Source organism: Schistocerca piceifrons, chromosome 1 (genome assembly GCF_021461385.2).
Source record: "Schistocerca piceifrons isolate TAMUIC-IGC-003096 chromosome 1, iqSchPice1.1, whole genome shotgun sequence".
In the NCBI taxonomy this organism is placed as follows: Eukaryota; Metazoa; Arthropoda; class Insecta; order Orthoptera; family Acrididae; genus Schistocerca; species Schistocerca piceifrons.
Genome location: NC_060138.1, coordinates 818,748,497 through 818,760,790, shown reverse-complemented (window position 1 = coordinate 818,760,790; position 12,294 = coordinate 818,748,497). Strand labels below are relative to the sequence as shown.

The window sequence follows — 12,294 nt, the reverse complement described above, 5'->3', positions numbered from 1 at the left end:
ACATCAAAAAAGTTTTGCATCACCTCGGTTCTGAGAGTTCTGGAACCTGAAGAGAAAATTGGAATAGAGATTAACATAAACATCATTTCCGCCCTTTTTATTGCTCATGAATACCACACATCCACACATTGCATGTTGTACCACCATACAGCGAGACCTTCAGAGGTGGTGGTCCAGAATGCTGTACACACTGGTACCTCTAATACCCAGTAGCATGTCCTCTTGTATTGATGCATGCCTGTATTCGTCGTCGTATACTATCTACTAGTTCATCAAGACACTGTTGGTCCAGATTGCCCCACTCCTCAACAGCGATTCGGTGTAGATCCCTCAGAGTGGTTGGTGGGTCACGTCGTCCATAAATAGCCGTTTCTAATCTATCCCAGAAGTGTTCAAAAGGGTTCATGTCTGGAGAACATTCTGGCCACTCTAGTCGAGCGATGTCGTTATCCTGAAGGAAGTCATTCACAAGACGTTCATGATGAGAGCATGAATTGTCGTCCATAAAGACAAATACCTTGCCAATATGCTGCCGATTTGCTTGCACTATCGGTCAAAGGATGGCATTCATGTATCGTACAGCCGTTACAATGTCTTCCATGACCAGCAGCGGCGTACGTAGGGCCCATCTAATGCCACCCCAAAACAGCAGCTAACCTCCACCTTGCTACACTCGCTGGACAGTGTGTCTAAGGTGTTCAGCCTGAGTGGGTTGCCTCCAAACACGTCTCTGACGATTATCTGGTTGTAGGCATACGTGACATTCATCGAAGAAGAGAACGTGATGCCAATCCTGAGCGATCGATTCAGCATGTTGTTGGGTCCATCTGCACGGCACTGCATGGTGTCGTTGTTGCAAAGATGGACCTTGCCATGGATGTCGGGAGTGAGGTTGCGCATTGTGCAGCCTATTGTGCACAGTTTTGAGTCGTAACACGACGTCCTGTGGCTGCACAAAAAGCATTATTCAACATGGTGGTGTTGCTATCACGGTTCTCCGAGCCATAATCCATAGGTAGCCATCATCCACTGCAGTAGTAGCCCTTGGGAGGCCTGAGCGAGGCATTTCATCGACAGTTCCTGTCTCTCTCTATCTCCTCCATGTCTGAACAACATAGCTTTGGTTCATTCAGAGACGCCTGGATACTTACCTTGTTGAGAGCCCGTCCTGGCACAAAGCAACAATGTGGACGCGATTGAACCGTGATATTGACTGTCTAGGCATGGTTGAACTACAGACAACACAAGCCGTGTACCTCCTTCCTGGTGGAATGACTGGAACTGATCGGCTGTCAGACCTCTTCTGTCTAATAAGCGCTGTCAGTGCATGGTCGTTTACATCTTTGGGCTTGTTTAGTGACATCCCTGAACAGTCAAAGGGACTGTGTCTGTGATACAATATCCACAGTCAATGTCTATCTTCAGAAGTTCTGGGAACCGGAATGATGAAATTTTTTTTATATGTGTGTGTGTGTGTGTGTGTGTGTGTGTGTGTGTGTGTGTGTGTGTATTGGTATGATACTGGAAAATCCTAAGTGGAACATAAGCACTGGACAGAATAAAAGTAGTGTCATTCAGTGTGAAGAGCCCTAAATTTAAACACAGTCCCCACCTGATCAACTCCAACTTTGATGAAATTTTTACAGGATGTTCATGTGGGTCTTACACGAAGCCATGCCAAATTACAACTTGGTAAGTAGTGTTGTGGGGGTACTAGCTTTACTTTTGTAAAGACCAGTTTTCCTCTAACACAATGTATATGAATGAATCTTTACTGTTGTTTGTGATACCTATGTGTAAACCTGAAGATTCTGCTCAACCTTTTGGGTACAACAACCTAGTTGCTGAACATGCGCTGTGTTTACAGCAGATATATCCAAATTTTCTGACGGAGTTGCTTGTAAATCTTGTCGTAACAAATTTGGGCCCTGTTTTGGCTGCTGGTATCTTATGATAGAATGACTTTCTGATGCTGTTTTTTTCCTCATTTATAGCTAGCCAGAATGTCATAAGCCAGTGCAAGTGGTATCTTAATTTCTCAGATAATTACTGAGATGTCCAAGATTAAAGATGATGTAAAAAAAATTATTCATCAGTTTTTGTCTTGGTTTTCAAAAGGCTATATCTCGAAAGCGTCGTCATGGTTTTGATTTTACTTTGTGCCAGTGAAAAGAGCTAATTTTGTTTGATTGGGAAAAGTTTGTTGCATTTTTTAACCAAACCAGCTCAGAGATAATAAAGTAGTTCAGAAACAGGCTGTGACTGCTATTGCAACCAAAGAATGTGTGGACTTTCTGAATATTCACATTTGAAAATTATGTAAAATTTATCAATGCTGTTACTAGTTATATTTTTTAATTAAAAATTAATTAATGCTGTCTTTGACTTTTATAATTGTTTCTGTTCATTTACATTGTTTCTGAACTATTTTGGAATTTGTCACCACACTTTTCACAACCTGTGAACATGCAATTTTTTGTGAAAATATCCAGCATACAGTCTTTGGACCCCAAATCACATGGTATTTTAGCGGTTAACCGTTTGTAATCATCTTTAATTGGATTGATTGCAAGCATCAGTTTTACGTTTTGGCGAATAGTAAAGGTATAGTCTGAATGTGTTCCTGCAGCTTGTACTTTGATGCACCATTATGGTCTAAATTCACAGAGTATAGAAAATTCAATTTCCTATCCACTCTAAAGTCCATAAGCAGCAAACATGTCTTTCAAACTGTTTGACAACAAATACTTTGGCATTGAAGCTTTCTTTCCAACTGATGTAATAGACAAGTTTTTTTTTTTCCGCAGGTAAATCTGGCCAAATTTTTCATTCTAATAAAATCCCAGTACTCTCCTTTGCAGCTTATGGATTCTTCTTGCCACGTTTATTCTCTGGCAGTGCTTGCATGCCATTTTCTGCCTTTTACTTCCTAGCTGCTTTTGCCATCAATTCTGAAACACTGAGCTCCTGCATCATTTCTTTTATAGTCCAAATTTGAGACGATAATGTCAAAATCTGCAATTTTTCTGACTATTTTGACAGCCATAATTTTCTTCAGTTCTTTAATCAGCTAATTGTGATCTGAACATTGAGAACATGCTTTATGTGTGCCAGGTGTTTGAAAATCTTTTGGATTAAAGTCGCAGCAGCAGTTTTAGGTTCAGTTGGTTTATTTGTCTCACTTATCTTCCTTTTTGCATACCTTTTGCAGCCCTCATTGACACCTGTTGAAATTTCAGAGGGAGATCCTAACAGCAGTTAGACTTTTGCTGAGTGATTCTGATGGATGCACTTCCTCTTCTTCATCTTTTGACTGCTGTATTGTAAAGAGTTGTTTTGTGCAAAATGGTATTGACATGTTGGGCACATTTTGTGACCTGGTTTAACATTGCTCTTTGTTGTAGTGCTTAACTGATCATTTGTTCCAAAGTAAGAACCCACAAGTCGTATTTCACTGAATAATTCTTTAGACTGAAAGGATTACACCAGAATTTGTGTAGAACAGGCTATATATGCCCCTGGACAACAGGGAGATCTGGGTAAAACCCGGGAATTTTTTCATCCAGGAGAAAACAGGGAAAAACTCGGGAATATTTTAGAATTCTGGGAATTTTTCATTCTTTTAGTTTTCAGTTAAATTTTTGTAATTTTGACTGGTTGGTACCATACTATAACTAAGGATATTACTGTATCCTGCTACTGCAGAATAATACTTCAACAATAAAACATAAACGAAAGAAAAAAACGAAAATAACTTAAATTGCAAAGGAAATGCACCATATACAATGACGACACACAGTGCTCATGCAAGCATCTGCCAACAGCAAAATGTGTCAAAGGCTTTAGGAAGACTATGGAATGCTTCGTAACAACAAATTGCCTTTGATGAGCGTGTAGTCACAACTGTTTACATTAGATTCGTTTTAGAGTTACGAGCGGGCTCATGCGCTTGCGCTGTTGAGTCACGTTTGGGTTGTAGATTCTTCCGCTTTTGGCTACGGGAGTGTGGCTGTTAGCTGTGCAAGCAGTCGCAGCAAGCAGCTAGATGCTACCGGGAAAAGGGGGCACCAAATTCATATTCTTGAGGAAAAGAACTAGTTTCACAAAGCGCGTAGCATCCAATGAACATTTGTCTATCGATTATTCATATGATTTTGAAACGCTTCCCTGTTGGTTTTTGAACATTTTTGAACACATTTTAAGTTGATTTCTGAATGAATCCTAAGTTGATTTTTGAATGCGTGATGACTCTGTCAGGAGAATCCTCGTCACATCTAGAAATAAACTATCCGCAGACAAAAGGGGATGGGGCTGTACGAGCTGAGTGGAGTAAAGCCGAACGGATGAATGCCAATCGCTGTCTGATTATGTCGTTGATTGGGTTTGCGAATGATCAGCATTGTTATAATTACTAGCGAAACCTATAGATTCAGACTACCAGAATGGAAATAAATGACTGACAGGAATAACAGGTGAGAAAGATTACATATTATCTTCACGGTGTATCCAAGAAAATGAAATTTTGACAAAAAAATTTTGGCCAGATCGCTACACTAGTTAGGACCAGTTGTACAGTCCCCGGCTAGCAGCTGCTTAAGTTCTATTTCGGAAGTAACGCGGAAAACGTGTTATACAAACACGTAATAGCGCCTAACCAGAAAATATTCGCGGGATAACTAAACCTGTGATTCTGGCAGGGTTACTGAAGTTAATCGGCGAACAAATTTTGACAATGGCAGGAATAGCAACAGTATTGATAACAAGTTTGTTTGTTAGAACGAGGAAGGAGAAGAAACAGGGACATCGCACAAATTATGGAAGAATAAGACGATTCCAAATTTATATAAAAATTTCTTAATACTACTTTTTGATCTCGTGCTTGAGAAACTGATGCGTATGAATGAAATGTGAAACTATTTCCTAACATAAAGCTTTTTGCTTATAGTAGGCCTAATAGGCATTTGATATTGGTACTTCATGAATTATATTCTGTCTTGTTATAAAAATGGCCATTTGTGCCAAAACAGTCTCGTTTATTTGGTGCGTGTTACAAAAATGCTGCAATATTAGAAAGGCCTTTTTTGTTTTATCTAGCAGACAGTGACAAAATAGATGTAATCAGATCGAGAAACCACACCAGTCTTGGGTATTATTTCTGTTAACAGCTCTTTCATATTAGATAACGACATTTCGATTTTTCATGTAGCAAAACATTTGATGAACTTTGATGAGGTAATACGTTCTTTTGCAGAAAGGAAAGTGCGCCATGTAAAGCTGTAGCAAGATTAGAGAGGGAAAAATGCTAGGAGCTAGGGATTGAAGACAAGTGTAATTTCTTGCTTATCTCTTGCCTTTATTGGTTTTATGTATCCTATATTTAATTTTATATCACACAAAACAGCAAGTTACTAGCTAATAGGCAATGAAGAGTGCAAATTTTCTGAAGAGTTCTTGCTCTCCCGATTACAAATAATCCCATCCGCTATTAATTGCTAGCTTTTTTTTTTTTTTTTAAAGAGGGCCAGGCTGTTAAACCTGCTGACTGGGAGCAGGAGAGGCACCACAGGACATTTCAATTTCCACTGTCCTGAATATAGTTTGATGGCATCCATTGCAAAATATACACGTTTCAACTTCACAGAGCGAAATACAGTGACGTGCGGTAGAAGAATGCTTTATGAAGAGGCATGGCACCGCACTTTGGCACACGTAAGACCAAATAATATGTTTTAACATTTCCTCAACACGTGCTTTATGTTTCAGACTTTTCAGAAAGATATGCTCTACAAGGCGAACATATTTTTGATTTTTGAAATTTTTTTTTTCTTTTTTTTTTCTTTTTTTTTAGTATTGACCCGGTTCGCAAATATCGTAGATCCGAGGCTGATGCGCAGAGCAGTCTGAGTTATAGTGGGTAGCCTCCACGTGACCTGTGTTTCCATTTAGTGATTTTCCTGTTTCCCCTTCGTTTACTCTCACATCAAATGAAAACAAAATGGATATCTGTGGCCGGGAGCTATCAAGTGAATTAAAATGCATTCACATAATTATGGAAGACTAAGATATGTCATTAGTTTCAGATTTTATTTTATTTCCACTTTTCTGACAGTCAAGCATTAATCGCCTTGCGGAACAATGAAGTTATTTTTGTCTGTTTGCTAAAGAAATTTGACTTCTATAAACCTTTTCCGCAGAGGCAGTCAATGTATTTGAAACGAAATGTTTAATTCCACAGTACTGGCTAGTTTCAACTGTTCGCTGCATTTCAGGTGCACGTTTTCATCTTCTAGCACATATGGCATTTTGCCATAATAAAGAACCAAACATGATATAGTACAGTACTGGTGCTCCAAGAAAATTTACGTGCCGAAAACCACACTGAAAAGCTTAATATCAGGTCGAGGTCTACTTCATTGGGAATCTGGACATACAAATGTGCACTTAAGTATGCACTTTAAATGTGCACATTTTAGTATGGTTCACAAAATTCTGATGCTCTTGGAGTATCCTGTGATGTCTTGTTTCTTTTATGACATAATATATGGTCTTTTAATATTTTAAATGTACGGACATATGTGCTTCCTATGTCACGACAGCTGCGCAAGCGCGGTGTCGCCTGTTATCTGCGCTCTTTGGCAACTGCTGAAATGAACCTATATCTAACTGGTTGCGGGAAAATATTGCAAATGGTGGTTTGAAAAGCTTTACTTTCAAAGTAAATATCCTTTTACGCAAGTTGAACTATGTGCGAGAATGTACCATGAATTTATTAAATCACAGAGCGTTTGACTCTCGTTTAAAAATCAACTCATTGATGATAAGCCATTTCGAAGAGTTTCGAACCCTGAAGATCAGACATTTATGTCATTATTAAAAATTTTACTGGCACATTTGTGACGTATATCTTAAGTGTAACACGCGCAAAAAAGATCAACATCATATGCAAAAGCTTAGCTTCTCTTGCAGCTTATTAACCTTAGAGACCAATATTATATGTGAAAGCTTTGATTTTATTGTAGCAACACTATGTATATTAATTTAAACTATTACCTTTCCCTGTTTGCGTGTTCGTGCTACTTAACTGTGATGTTGCTGTTGGCTGACTACATCACGTGTCCTATGCTCTGAATATCCTCTGCCATCGGCTGGCGAGATCACATGACATGAGCTATGACTAGCTTACAAATGTGCATCGCTATCTCTATTTCAATGATTCGTAAAGTAACATGCGGTGTTTGGTGGAATTCCAATGTATACTTTCATAATACAAAAATACACAGTGTACATGTTGCTGCACATCAAAGATATTTCCAAAACGTGTCTTTTTCCCTGTGTTTCATTTTCTAAAGTGCCGGGAAATTCTACGCCCATGTATAAAACCATAACCACTCAAAGGATTGATAAGGGAAAATATACTGCCACTTAACACGGAAAACGTGTGTGTTCACCCAGGAGAAAGTATATTTTTAACCAGGAAATCCGGGATTTTTTTTTTTTTCCTTGTCTGCATATATACCCTGTAGAAGTTCAGATTATCCAAAGCATTGCTTTGTGATGAAAGCATATTTGGACATTTTCAACAAGACATATTTGGACATTTTCAACAAGACATATTCCACTTGTTCAATTAAGTAATATTTGCTGTTGTGCTGAAAATTCTTTTACTTCAGTGAAACCTTTAAGAGTTGCAAATGGTGTCAGATGAATCACTGACTATGCAGTATTCAGACATGCCCAGGAGAAGTTTGTTTTCCACAAAGTGCATTAACACTACATGGAATGCGCATATGAGTTACTAACAATAATAATGCAAGAAACACATGTGGACAGAATTTACATAAATTTCTGCAAACTGTTCTACATTGATAAAGGAAAAATTGATTCTTGTCAACCTGTACAGCAGTTTTCTGTCCAGTCGTCTTATGTCAGTAGACAAAGTAACCTCATTGAGCTTCGGTTTATATAGTGGAGTTGTTTTCAGTGTATCAAATGAATATTTATTTGCAGGTGTCAAGTGAGCTTCTATATAAAATATGTTCCTATGAACTGTGGCTGAGAGCTGTATAATTTGTGAGATGATGTTAATGATTCTTGTAGTATTGGTGGGAAAGGGATTGGATTATTAAATGTGACACGTTGCTGCTGTCTATCGTTGACAGTGTCGTGTAAAGCTGTGTAATAGATTTTTAGTCATGGGATGGTGAATTAATGAATGGCCAGTAGATAGTATAAATTCTTCCTTTAAGGAATTGCTGGCACTTGTAGAAAGGGATGAACTGAGTGTAGCTACTTACCACATTATATCTTCCAAGGCTGGTGTGAACATGAGTGATGGAATAGGACTGATCGTGTTCAAATCTAGAACAGTGATCTGCTACAATGCACAGCTTGATAGATGTTGAAATATGATAAAGTACTTTTGTTGCAGAAGACGACGATTTAAGCGTCTTCTGTGCCTTTTCAGATGGTTGGAGAGCTGAAGCAGGGCTGATGTGTTTCATATCTACATCCACATTTATACTCCGCAAGCCACCCAACGGTGTGTGGCGGAGGGCACTTTACCTGCCACTGTCATTACCTCCCTTTCCTGTTCCAGTCGCGTATGTCAAAGAACGACTGTCGGAAAGTCTCAGTGTGCGCTCGAATCTCTCTCATTTTACATTTGTGATCTCCTCGAGAGGTATAAGTAGGGGGAAGCAATATATTCGATACCTCATCCAGAAACGCGATGCAGAGCGCCTCTCTTGCAGAGTCTGCCACTTGAGTTTGTTAAACATCTCCGTAACGCTATCACGGTTACCAAATAACCCTGTGACGAAACGCGCCGCTCTTCTTTGGATCTTCTCTATCTCCTCCGTCAACCCGATCTGGTACGGATCCCACACTGATGAGCAATACTCAAGTATAGGTCGAACGAGTGTTTTGTAAGCTACCTCCTTTGTTGATGCATTACATTTTCTAAGGACTCTCCCAATGAATCTCAACCTGGTACCCGCCTTACCAACAATTAATTTTATATGATCATTCCACTTAAAATCATTCTGCACGCATACTCCCAGATATTTCACAGAAGTAACTGCTACCAGTGTTTGTTCCGCTATCACATAATCATACAATAAAGGATCCTTCTTTCTATGTATTCACAATACATTACATTTGTCTATGTTAATGGTCAGTTGCCACACCCTGCACCAAGTGCCTATCCACTGCAGATCTTCCTGCATTTCGGTACAATTTTCTAATGCTGCAACTTCTCTGTATACTACAGCATCATCCGCGAAAAGCCGCATGGAGCTTCCGACACCATCTACTAGGTCATTTATATATATTGTGAAAAGCAATGGTCCCATAACACTCCCCTGTAGCATGCCAGAGGTTACTTTAACGTCTGTAGACGTCTCTCCATTGAGAACAACATGCTGTGTTCTGTTTGCTAAAAACTCTTCAATCCAGCCACACAGCTGGTCTGATATTCCGTAGGCTCTTACTTTATCAGGTGACAGTGCGGAACTGTATCAAACGCTTTCTGGAAGTCAAGGAAAATAGCATCTACTTGGGAGCCTGTATCTAATATTTTCCGGGTCTCATGAACAAATAAAGCGAGTAGGGTCTCACACGATCGCTGTTCCCGGAATCCATGTTAATTCCTACAGAGTAGATTCTGGGTTTCCAGAAATGACATGATACGCGAGCAGAAAAACATGTTCTGAAATTCTACAACAGATCGATGTCAGAGATATAGGTCTATAGTTTTGCACATCTGCTCGACGACCCTTCTTGAAGACTGGGACTACCTGTGCTCTTTTCCAATTATTTGGAACCTTCCATTCCTCTAGAGACTTGCGGTACATCTCTGTTTGAAGGGGGGCAAGTTCTTTCGTGTACTCTGTGTAGAATCAAATTGGTATCCCGTCAGGTCCAGCGGACTTTCCTCTGTTGAGTGAATATCCCTCAAGCTATGAAATTTAATCCATCCATTTATAGGGGAGGCAATGAAACTGACATTGTCAAATACCTATTGTCTGCATGTTATACTTGGATTCGGCTCTTCACTGTGGTATACAGTAGGCAGCTCCAACTGTTGAACATTTTTACATAATAGCTCACTTGACAACAACAAATAAGTACTGGAAATAACTCCACTATACAAACACGAGCTCGGTGAAGTTATTTTGTCTACCGATAGAATTCTGTCCATATGCGTTTTTTGCATTGGTATTATTAATAATCCATATCGGTATTCCATGTTGTGGTAACAAACTTTGACAGAAATTGACAACCTCCATGTCTTCACAATGTGTTATCAATGATTGATAAGGCGCACAGTGGAGGGTTAATTTAACTTTGTAAACAGCCTGTAGTTGTTCCTTATGATTTAGTGGGGTAGGAAGGGTGGAGAATGGCTTGTTCGCTCTTCAGTTTCAAGACCTACGAAGGAGGGAATTGCATACTCGGAAGTCGACGACCTACCCTGCCTTGGGTTTCTACTCTCCACTCTCACCCCCACCTCTCCACCCCGTTACATACACAGTGCACAACTTACCCCTAAATATGGCTCTAATGTACTTAGGTGTGGTACATATTTAATATTTGTTCTTAACCCACTTCACAGAAAACAGTAATTTTTTACCATTGGAACACTTATTTTTAATAATCTGCAATTTTTCCTCCTGATCCAACATGGAAAATATTAATGCTACAGGTAAAGAGAATATGACATGTTTTGTAGGACATGTAATGTTGTTTAACTTTGTGCTGGGAAACAATTGTCGCTATAAGCTATAGCTTTGAGTTATTCAAGAAAAATATAAAGTTACATTTAACATCCTCCTCCCCCTTATGCCAACACCCTGCTGGTGCAGATTTTTTATATGATCTTCATGACACTTTCCTCTACCACTGTACAAATATTTGCAACTACATGTTTTTCCCATATTCGACTTTTTTTGGTCTTTGTTGTTTGTACTACTAAGAAGTTGAGCAGATGCATCAAGTGTCAGCATGGAAGCTACCTTAGACAATGAGCAACAATAAAGCAAACTTTATTCCAATCCGTTGTGGTGTGGTAGTATAGCAGCCTCCTATTATGATTAATATTAAAAGACAGTCAGAGATTGTAAAATGCTCTTTATCAGCTCAAAAGTGATGCATTTCACCGGGGTAGGGAATAATCAGGTTATTTTGTGCAATGGCTGTCATCAGTCATAGCAGTGCAGAGTAAGACAACACTCATCAACTGTAAATATGAACCCAGAACAAATTGTCGGTGGCCGATCCACGCTCACACAGTGTGTGAACGAATTAAGAAACCTAGGACTGTCTTTTAATATTAAATCAAACTGGGAGCTTTATTTGTATCTATTGCGACATGGAAAAACTGCCTTTATAAAAGTATGCCTAGTGGCTCCACCATACTATTTTATTAAGCTGTAATTTGGCATGGCTTCCTGTAAGACATATGTGTACACTAAGGTGCCTCAAGACAAAGGGAGAATTCACTTTTTTGTGAAATCAGATATGCATATATTGCATACATGCATTCTGTTGGACATTAGGAACTTGCATAATGAATATTGTGATTTAATTATGATAATGACTGTTGACTCAATGCTAAATATGAGATATGAAAATTTGTGCTGAGTAAATATGAAGTATTGCTGGGTAAAAAAACACCAGTATGCACAAATTATGTTTGTTTACTGTTTAGCAGGTAAAAACATTATTCCTTAACTTTTTTAAAGTTTGCATTTTGCAGTCAGGATAAATCTTCCAGTATTCTTGTATACAACATAGTAAAAATTTCTTTTGCTCCTCTTCAGTTATGATTAAACCATGAAAGTCGTGCATCAGCTTGACACTCTTTTTTTTAGCTTGTATCATCCACTACTCTCAGCATTGAAACTTTCTTTCTGGTTTCTTGTAGCAAAACATTATTTGACCACAAAGTACGACATTTGTGGAGAAAACTGTCATAAATTTTAGGATAATGGGACAATGATTGGCTTCTGACTGAAATGAAGCTGTAGATGTTTTTCTCTGAGATAATAACGAGAAAGTCAGTTAACAGAATCGTGAAGTAAATAGAAAACTAAAGAAACAGGTTATGTATTTACTTATTTAACTTACCATGCAATGGGCTGCAATGTTCTTCCTTAGATGGGATGTAACACTTATCATGAGCTAATAAATTATCTTTCATTAAATTTTCAACCATTTTTACTTTAGTTCCTTGATCCACATCATCGTCAGACAATAGCAAGAAAGAAACTTCATCAGTCAAACACAATAAGTGCT

General features: G+C 38.7%; 1 protein-coding gene across 2 annotated transcripts in view; it reads left to right on the top strand.

Annotated features, from left to right (window-relative positions):
* The window catches only part of LOC124714218 (protein argonaute-2), a 216,240-nt gene that overhangs the window by 20,888 nt on the left and 183,058 nt on the right, over positions 1–12,294 (top strand). The gene's annotated exons all lie outside the window — the stretch shown is intronic.